We start from the raw sequence: 10,699 nt of genomic DNA, 5'->3' as shown, positions 1-10,699 counted from the left end.
TTCCTATTTACTCTTCGCAGCACTGTCTTATTTCACAGACAAGGAAATAGATTTAGGATTCAGATGCTTCATACTTGCCAAGGTTCCAGTTTGCAAATGCACAGCCAGCATATTAGCCCTCTGTGTCCCCAGAATCCAGGTCTGTGTCTCTGTGATTCTGCCTCCAAAAGCAGGCATTTAAAACCCTGGCAAAAAAAAAAAAAAAAAAAAAAACGGACCTGGCAAAGAATGGGAGGAGACAGCGGTGTCTTCATTCCAGCACCAGGTCCAACTGCTATTTTCACCTGAGTTTTGAGCTCCTGTGAACTGGCAGGAGTTTTGACTGACTGCTGATGAGTCAAGTCCAGGCCATAGCTTATCTGTGCTGCCTTCTGCAGTTCTGTGTAGACAAACTGCAGGGTCATAGCAGGTGTCACTGGACATAGGGTTCTGTTGAAGCGAGATATTTCCACGTGTGGCCAATAGGAACAGTGATTTGTGGCTCTGGTTTCAAAAGATTCTAATTAAGTGAAAACCCCATTGAACAGATGGAATCTTAAGTCTCTGTCCATAATGTAGTTAATATTTCTAACAAAAAGTTTATTTTGATGCTCACATGTGTTCTGCAACTGCATCTGAAAGCAATGAGGGCTTTTTCCAAAAGGCATTTATTTGGTTTTGAAAAAGATGTGGCTGTGCTTTTTGGTTTAATCGCCAGTCTTCCCAGAGAGAGAGGAAAATAATTGTCAGTTGGGACTTAGCTTTTATGGGATAGATGGTAATCGAGAGAGAAAGGCAAACCCTAATTTATGGAGGGGCGTGGGGGGAGATGGAGCAGCGAGGAGAGAGAATGTAGCACAATGTGATACAATGGTAAGGCATGAGCTTTGTGGTTAGAAAAATCTGGGTTCAAATCCTGGCTTTCCCTTGTGTAAGCAATTATTTATTTAATGAGTTCTAAATCCTGTGCCAAATATTGAGTTAGGCATTAGGCACACACAGATAAAAATGGAATGGTTCCCAGAAGCACACGATCTAGAAATATACATACATTTCAGAATGTTTAAATTTGTGATGGCTAAGCACAATGACAATGACCTTTTTTGGGTACTAGGCAGGCACATCTAAAAAGTCAGAGGAAGAGGGCAGACCAGGAAGGCTTCCTGATTGGTGACTTTGGATGATTTGCATAATCTCTAAACATCACTTTTCTCAAACTGGTAATAACTGTCTTGTTAGACTGTTGTGAGAATTAAATTAAATACACACATACTGTGTGTGGTGTGTGTGTGCTGGGTTTACTGTGGTACCAGGCGAACAGACTACACCTGGCACAATGTAGGAGATGAGGGTTCGGTTCCAGGGTTGGGAAGATCCCCTGGAGAAGGAAATGGCAACCCAATCCAGGATTCTTGCCTGGGAAATCCCATGGACACAGGAACCTGGCAGGCTACAGTCCATGGGGTTGCAAAGAATCAGACATGACTTGGCGACTAATCAACACCTATAAATAGTTGTGATGCTAACAGTGATGATCGGGATGACAGATGATATGGACCTGAAGGACAGATGAGTCCAAAGACAGGAACTCTGGCAGAGTCAGAGGAGTCAACCGTTCCGTTGCTCAAAATTAGGCTAGATTTGTATCCCTCCTCTGTGCCCTGAGTGAACTGCCCTATAAGTGTTGTTTAATCCCATTAAACTGTGATCTCTCTGAAGACACGCACAAAACTCTGTCTCATGAGACCCTGTGCCCAGGATTTAGCTTCAGTCCTCTCACCTGGGAGTCTACACATCCATGGAGGGAAGGAAGGAGAAGAGAAAGAAAAGATGGCCAGAGAAACAGATGAAGAAGTCAGGTGGAATCACTGTCCAAGGACACTACCCGCGGCTGCTCCCTCCCCTCTATTCCACGCTTCATAGCAGCACTTTCGATGACCAGCTCATCTCTCTGTTACCCATCATTCTCTAACCAGACACGTGCACAATCTCAGCCCTAATTTCTTTATCTTCCTTTTCTTTCCTTCCTTGTTCAGTCGCTCAGTTGTGTCCAACTCTGCAAACCCATAGACTGCAGCATGCCAGGCTTCCATATCCTTCACTATCTCCCGGAGATTTTTCAAACTCATGTCCATTGAGTTGGTGATGCCATCCAACCGTCTCATCCTCTGTTGCCCCCTTCTTCTCCTGCCCTCAATCTTTCCCAGCATCAGGGTCTTTTCCAAAGAGTTGGCTCTTCATATCAGGTAGCCAAAGCATTGGAGCTTCAGCTTCAGCATCAGTCCTTCCAATGAATATTCAGAGTTGATTTTCTTTAGGATTGACTTGTTTGACATCCTTGGTGTTTGGTCTTCTTTCCTTTTTAGAGAGTTGAAATTCTAGCCATGCCACATACTGAGCTATACTGGCCTTACGTAAGTTCTTAATCTCTTAGAGTCAGGTGAAGATAAGTCCAGTTAAACATGGCAGATTGAAATATACATGCAGTCCACTTCTTCCTAAAATTCTAACTACAGTGAATATTTTTGTAAACATTTAAATGAGACGGGTGATAAACATGAGAACACAGGTGACAGCAGAGAAGAGTGGTTAAAATATTTTGAAAGTTAATCCTTGGCTTTATCCTTCCAATTTATTGACTTGCTCGCTTGAATCCAATAGGGAAAGTATCTGGAGGCACAACTGACGTGGGGAAGACACTCACAATAGCAGAGGTGGACTACCATCACTTTGCTCCCAGACCCTAACATGGGCTAGGGTGGCAGAGAGACACCCCCAGCTAGATGGGGTCAATTCATTCAACTGAGGAAATGGCGTGGATGTAGTGCTGATTCCAGGGGCAGTCTCTGGGGGGTCAGATGAAAGAGTTAGCCCATCTCTATATATTACTTAGTGGAATGTACAGAAGATAATAAAGAATATACTTATTGATTGACTAATGGACAAGCCCTAGCCAATGCCCTCCAAGAGTGTGTGATATGTATCTTCAAAAAGAATTGTCCAGACAAGGTGGATGCAGCAAGAACACAAGGTACATAGCTTCCCAGCAGGTATAAGATTTGGGTGTCTCAACATCTTAGCCCCCAAATAATCATAGTTTTCTTCTGGTTGATCCCTGAAATTCCACCCTTAGCCCTGCCCTCACTTGCTGTGTTGATTTTTATCCTACCGGGTATGAGGCCTGCCTGGGCTGGGCTGGGGGTACAGGAGGTAAGATGAGAAACCACCCACTGTCCTGGGGAATAACAGACAAGTACACAGGTAACTATCACACTGGAGTGAGCCCAGGAGCCACAGGGCACCCAGCATGCTGTCTGTGCCCAGCACAAATGCAAGCACACACCCAGCTCAGCCAGGTCCTGGATCCGTCTCTGTAGGGCAGAGGATTCTGGAAGGAAAAGATGTTGCATGGGGGGTGATATCATCATGTTTGTGCATGAAAATGCAAATCAGGACAACAAGTGAGGAGGTTGCATACGTAATCCATTATGTCACTTCAATTCTAATGTTCTAAATATCCTTAGAAGGGACAATGATTTTTAAACAAGTTATGTACTCTGTGGAGTGACTAAAGGTTTCAAAGACTACTTTTTTTATGACTCCCTCTTTTTTTTAATTTATTTTTAATTGAAGGATAATTGCCTTAAAATATTGTTGGTTTCTGCCATACATCAACACGAATCAGCCATAGGTATACATATGTCCCCTTCCCCTTGAACCTCCCTCCCACCTCCCACCCCACCCCACCCACCCCTCTAGGTTGTCAAGAGCAGTGGATCTAAGCTCCTTGTGCCGTACAACATATTTCCACTGGTTATCTAGTTTTTCACATGGTAATGTATATGTTTCAATGCTACTCTCTCAATTTGTCCCACCCTCTCCCAGTAATGGGATTGTTGGTCATACAGTAATTTTATTCCTAGCTTTTAAAGGAATCTTCATACTGTTCTCCAAAGGGGGCTGTATCAATTTGCATCCCCACCAAGAATGCAAGGGGGTTCCTTTTTCTCCACACCCTTGGCATTTATTGTTTGTAGATTTTTTTGATGATGGCCATTCTGACCAAAATGAGGCAATACCTCATTGTAGTTTTGATTTGCATTTCTCTAATAATGAGCAATGTTGAGCATCTTTCCACATGGTTATTAACCATCTGTATGTCATCTTTGGTCAAATGTTTAGATCTGCCCACTTTTTTATTGGGTTGTTTACTTTTCTGGTACTGAGCTGAATGTGCTGCTTGTGTGATTTAGAGATTACTCCTTTGTCAGTTATTTCATTTGCTATTAGATTCTCCCGTTCTGAGGGTTGTCTTTTCAGCTTGTTTATAGTTTCCTTCACTGTGCAAAGGGCTTTTCTGGTGGCTTAGAGGGTAAAGAGTCTGCCTGCAATGTGGAAGACTCGGGTTCCATCCCTGGGTCGGGAAGATTCCCTGGGAGAAGGCCATGGCACCCCACTCCAGTACTCTTGCCTGGAAAATCCCATGGACGGAGGAGCCTGGTAGGCTACAGCCCACGGGGTCAAAAAGAGTCGGACACGACTGAGCGACTTCACTTTCACTTTCACTGTGCAAAAGCATTTAAGGTTAATCAGTTCCCATTTGTTTGTTTTTGTTTTTATTTCCATTATTCTCAGAGGTGGGTCGTAGAGGATCTTGTTGTGATTTATGTCAAAGAGTGTTCTGCCTATGTTTTCCTATAAAAGTTTTATAGTTTCTGGACTTATATTTAGGTCTTTAATCCATTTTGAGTTTGTTTTTGTGTGGCACCCCACTCCAGTACTCTTGCCTGGAAAATCCCATGGATGGAGGAGCCTGGTGGGCTGCAGTCCATGGGGTCGCTAGGAGTCAGACATGACTGAGCGACTTCACTTTCACTTTTTACTTTCATGCATTGGAGAAGGAAATGGCAACCCACTCCAGTGTTCTTGCCTGGAGAATCCCAGAGATAGGGGAGCCTGGTGGGCTGCTGTCTATGGGGTTGCACAGAGTCAGACATGACTGAAGCGACTTAGCAGCAGCAGCAGCAGAATGACTAGAGTATCTGTAGCAAAATTAGCCTCCCCAAAAGATAAAATTTGAAGGAAGTTTTAGTACCTTTGGTTAAAGTCCATATTCAGTCACTTTGAGAAATTATTAAAGTTGAATTTACTCATCCCAAAAGTTTTTTTTGAAAAGAGCAGCCCAAGCGTGTCACATGACTGCTGGCCAGACTCTTAAGTGTTCCTGGTAGAGTGTTCTGACCGTGTTGGCTTGTCCGGGAAGTACAGCCTTCATGTAAGTGATAGAGGAAAATTAAGTATCTGCAAATATTTGCCAAGTGTCTGCCACGTTGTGGGCACCATGCCAGTCCCTTGATGGGTCGGTAGACTAAGAGGCCTAGGCTGAGAATTCATGGTCCTTTCATTCTAGGTCAGGAAATAGGCAAAATCAATTAAGTGCAAAGGCATGTACAGAGTTACCCCTGTGAAGGAAAAGCTAAGGGAGTTTCCTAAGATAACAGGATCCATGAATTCAGTTTCCCAGAGAGAGGTAAAGACAGGCTTCGAAAGGACATGATATTTAAGCAAAGAACTGGACTTAACAAAGAATTAGCTGGGGGACATGTGAGAGAATGTGATCAGGACACAGAAAAAGGCCTGTACATAGGACCACGGTCTTTGCTCTAATCAAGATCTATCAAGAGGACATACAGATGCCCAACAGGCATATGAGAAGATGGGCAACATCGCTCATCATCAGGGAAATGCGAATCAAGAACCACAAGGGGTGTCACCTCGGGGCTGTCAGAATGGCCATCATCAAAAAGAACACAAGTAACAAATGTTGGAGAGGATGTGGCAAAAAGAGAACGCTTGTATGCTGTTGGTGGGAATGTAAACTGGTACAGCCACTGCAAGAAATCATATGGAAGTTTCTCACAAAACTAAACATAGAACTACTGTGCTGCGGCTGCTGCTAAGTCGCTTCAGTTGTGTCCGACTCTGTGCAACCCCGTAGACGGCAGCCCACCAGGCTCCCCGTCCCTGGGATTCTCCAGGCAAGAACAGTGCAGTGGGTTGCCATTTCCTTCTCCAATGCATGAAAGTGGAAAGGGAAAGTGAAGTTGCTCAGTCGTGTCCGACCCTCAGCAACCCCATGGACTGCAGCCTTCCAGGCTCCTCTGTCCATGGGATTTTCCAGGCAAGAGTACTGGAGTGGGGTGTCATTGCCTTCTCCATAGAACTACCTTACAATCCAGCAATTCCACTCCTGGATATATATCCAAAACAACCAAAAACACTAATTTGAAAAAATACATACACCCCAATGTTTATAGCTAGGACTCTATGCTTCCAGTGCAGGGGGTTGGTCTAGCTCCATCTCTGATCAGGGAACTAGATCCCACATACTGCAACTAAGATTCAGAGCCCCAGAATTAAAAGGAAAACAGCTGTGGTGTATGTACATACAACATAATACTACTCAGTCATTAAAAAAGAATTAAATTTTGCCGTTTGCAGGTACTTGGATGGACTTAGCATTTTACTAAGTGCAATAAATCAGATGGTAAAAGACCAATACTGTGTGATATCACTTCTTTGTGGAATCCAAAAAATACAGCAAACTAGTAAATATAACCGAAAACACAGACCCACAGATCAGGAGAACAAACTGGTGGTTACCAGTGGAGAGTAGGGGGGCGGCCAGGATAGGGCTGGGAGAGAAGGAGCCACAAATTACTGGGTGCAGGATGAGCTCAAGGATGTATTGTACAACATGGGGAACAGAGTCAAGATTTTGTAATAACTGTAAGTGTAAGATAACCTTTAAAAATTGCATTACATTTTTTTTTTTTGTTTTTTAGAAAAAGAACTAGCTAGGAGAAGTGTGAGAAAATGTCGTTGGCACAGAAAAAGCTTATGCATAGGAACACAATATTTGCTATAATTGAAATCTGTCCCAAGTGCAGGAGGTCACAGGAAGGGAGCTGGGAAAATTGTAGAAGATAAACAAGCAGCTGTGAAGTCTGGGGTGGCGGGGCTCAGCCCTCCCAGGGAGGCCTGCCTTCCCCAGAGGGAGACCTGTGACGCTGACAGACGTGTGGAATCCAGTTACTTATGTGACTGCACATTTCTGAAAACTCACCAATCACCACAGAAGACCATCCCTTTGCTGGAACATACCATTCCACTATCTTGAATAATTTGGGAAAAACAAACAGATGGGAAACGCCGAGAATTCATTCCAGGTGAGTAAATATTCCATCGCAATTGTACAGAGAACATGAAAATAAAAACCTCTAGGGCGGGGAAAAAAATAAGCACACCTGGGAATTTTGGATCTGTCATTTCATTTTTCCTAGATGGATGACATTGTAATTGGATTTACTTTTATCTTCAGAGATAGAGAAATGTTGCAATCTTTTATTTTCCTTTAAAAAAAAATAACAAAAAAAATAAACCACTCTCTGGTTCCAGATTGCTTCCCCCTCGGGAGTTGTTGCCAGGCGGCCAGGAGGCAGGAGGTTCCAAGAAAATAAGTAGAGCATGAACTGCTCCTGAGGTAGAGATGTCTTTCCACATGTGACTTTCAGAAACAGAGCTCTTGGCCCATGAGGGCCAGACATCGGCTTCGGTGATCAGTTTGAGGTTAATCATAGAAATGAAAGAAATCCAATACTCTATAAAGCTAGGCCCCCTCACTTCTCAAAAGTCAAGACAGCCATCATCCATCTACCTGGATCCCCAACTGGCTGGAGGAGTTATTAGTTTTAGGAAGTGGATTATTCTCCATTTAGTACTGCTCTGTCGCTTTCTCGAGGCTGGAAGCCCTTGCAGCCAGGTGGTGGTGAACAGCGGGGCTGAAAGGCTTCTTGTAGGTCACACTGTACTGAAAAGAGTTTCGTTTCATCCTGATTCAGTCCTGAACTTGAAACCAAATAGCCATCCGTATGAATTATGAGAAGGTCACATGAAGAAAAATGTTAATATCGTTGTTAATATCTTTCCTCCAAAATGTTTCCTCCTGTTTTCTAATATTCTTTTCATTTTTCTTTGAGTATGTAAGATGATGAAAGATAACTACCTATCATTTCCTAAAAGCTGCATATTCAGCTAATAGTTCTAAATGGCAGCACGGTTCTCATTTTTAAGGCTCCCTCCAGGAAAAGGAAAAAAACAAAAGGACTTTGGTTGAGAAAGCTGAGCCCTTTTTTTTTTTTTTTTTGCCAAACCTCCTCTGAGCCTATTCCATTTGAAAATGAAAATCTGACATCACATCCGTAAGGACCTTGGAACGGTTTACGGTTGCTCCCTCTCCATGTCTCGAGTCAGAATAAATGAAACATTTCAGGCTTCCTTGACTGAAGGCTGACATTCTGTCCTTCATGAATGTCTACTGGCCATAGAAGGAAATGAAGAAATAATTTCAGTTCCTATTGATCTGGCATTGCATTAACTGTCTGCTGAGCCAAGCTGCTTATTGACTAAACGCTCGCTGGCCACTTCTAATTAGCTCAGCGATCCTGAGCGATTTTAGGATGGGGTGAAAAGACGCCAGAACAGGAGCCTCTGAAGCTGTCACAGAGCTATCCATATGACCTCTAAATGTCATTCTTATTTCCCAACCATATTTTAAAGAGTGGAAAGGCAATACTGGATTCTTAATGACAAAAAAGGGCTTCCTAGGTGGCACGAGTGGTAACAAACCTGCTTGCCAATGCAGGAGACATAAGACACGCAGGTTTGATCCCTGGGTCAGGAAGATCCCCTGAAGGAGGGCATGGCAACCCGCTCCAGTATTCTTGCCTGGAAAATCCCATGGACAGAGGAGTGTGGCGGGCTACAGACCATGGGTTGGCACAGAGTCACACAACTGAAGCTACTTAGCACACACGCACACATTCACAAACAACCCCACGTATGGGGAAGCGTGAAACTATCCCTTGAGAAAAATGACTGATCCACACACACCACAAGGTTTTCTTTCATGGGTCAGATGGCCGAGTCCATAAGCTAAGACCAGGTCTTTCTGTGCAGGAATTCCGTCTCCCTTTCAGTCACTGGTTACTTGCAGTGACACCCTTTTGGAAGCCAATCTTACCCACTTAGAATCTGTCTTTGGAATCTCAAATAAAATCAGGGAACAACTAGGCTTCTGTAAGAGTAAACTCTGTTTTGAAATGTAAGTTACATATGGAAATGTCCATATCATTAGTTCAAACTAGTGATATGGTCACATTTCCATATATATATATATATATATACACACACATATATATATTTTATAAAGTGAAAACACCCGTATAACCAGAAAACACAGCAAGAAACAGAGAATTACCTGCACTCCAGAAGCTTCTTCAGTCACTTCCGTCCCTGTCTCCAAAAGGGTAACCCTATATGGACTTCTAAGACCATAGTTAGTTTGGCCTGGTTTTGAACTTTATATAAATGGAATTGTTGTTCAGTCACTTGTGTCCGACTCTGCCACCCCATGGACTGCAGCACACCAGGATTCCCTGTCTTTCACTATCTCCTGGAGTTTGCGTAAACTCATGTCCATTGAGTCAATGATGCTGTCCAACCATCTCATCCTCTGTTGCCCCCTTCTCCTCCTGGAGTCAATCTTGCCCAGCATCAGGGTCTTTTCCAATGAGTTGACTCTTCTCATCAGGTGACCAAAGTATTGGAGCTTCAGCATCAGGCATCAGTCCTTCCAATGAGTATTCAGGGTTGATTTCCTTTAGTTTGAACTGGTTTGATCTCCTTGCTGTCCAAGGGACTCTCAAGAGTCTTCTCCAGCTCCACAACTCAAAAGCATCAATTCTTCGATGCTTAACTTTCTTTATGGTCCAACTCTCATATCCATACATGACTACTGGATAAACCATACTTATGACTATATGGACCTTTGTTGGCAAAGTGATGGACTATGTAGTATGAAAACTTTTATCTCCAGCTTCCTTCAGTCAATGTTCATTTTGTAATATTCAACCAAAAACAATAGAATTTTGAGGCTAAGCTACATGGGAGGTAATATCTGGTCTATACTTATTTTTTTTTGCCTAATTTTGACAAGTATGTATGAAAATCAAAAACCAAACTCTCAGCCTTTATCAGTAGGAGTTTAGCAAACCAGTGCAGATAGTCAGGAAGAGAACACTTTGAGTAAGTAGAAATAGCCATGTCTAATTACTTTAGAAATATTTCAAAAGGCCATGTGAGTCCAGGTCTAAAAGAATAGTAGAAAGTGTGCATACGATTTCAAGTCTAACACAAATGTATGCCTAGTCATAGTATTACAGTGACTCCCTGCTTTCAAGACTTTGCAAAATTCTTCTAAGCCTCTTAAATTCCCTGCAGCTTAGAAAACCAACAATATAAATATTCACAGGATTTTCCAAAGCAAAAATTGCTGCTTGGCTCCAGACAAGCAAACCAACAAGAGACTTTACTGGAACAAGATGCAAAGCACAGTCATATTGAATTTGAACATCAATTTTAAAAACTATTCTTTATAATTTCTGGAGCTCATAATCAGAGAGGCTGCATGCTAATGAGACTGTGCCAGATAGCTTGGCTCTTCCACTTGGGATTTGCTTCTGCTTTTATTTAAAAATAAAAATAACATGTAATACATAAAAATGTTTTCCTTCGTATTATTTAGTCAAAGTCAAAATTACGTTTTCTGACAATTAAATCATGCTTCCTTATTTTAGTAGAGGGAATGTTTGATTTTTTT

The sequence above is a fragment of the Bos grunniens genome, chromosome 24, assembly GCF_055505025.1.
Source record: "Bos grunniens cultivar Pamir isolate PY7600 chromosome 24, Bosgru_T2T1.0, whole genome shotgun sequence".
Taxonomy (NCBI): domain Eukaryota; kingdom Metazoa; phylum Chordata; class Mammalia; order Artiodactyla; family Bovidae; genus Bos; species Bos grunniens.
The sequence above is the reverse complement of the archived record's forward strand: the minus strand, read 5'-3'. Positions refer to the sequence as shown.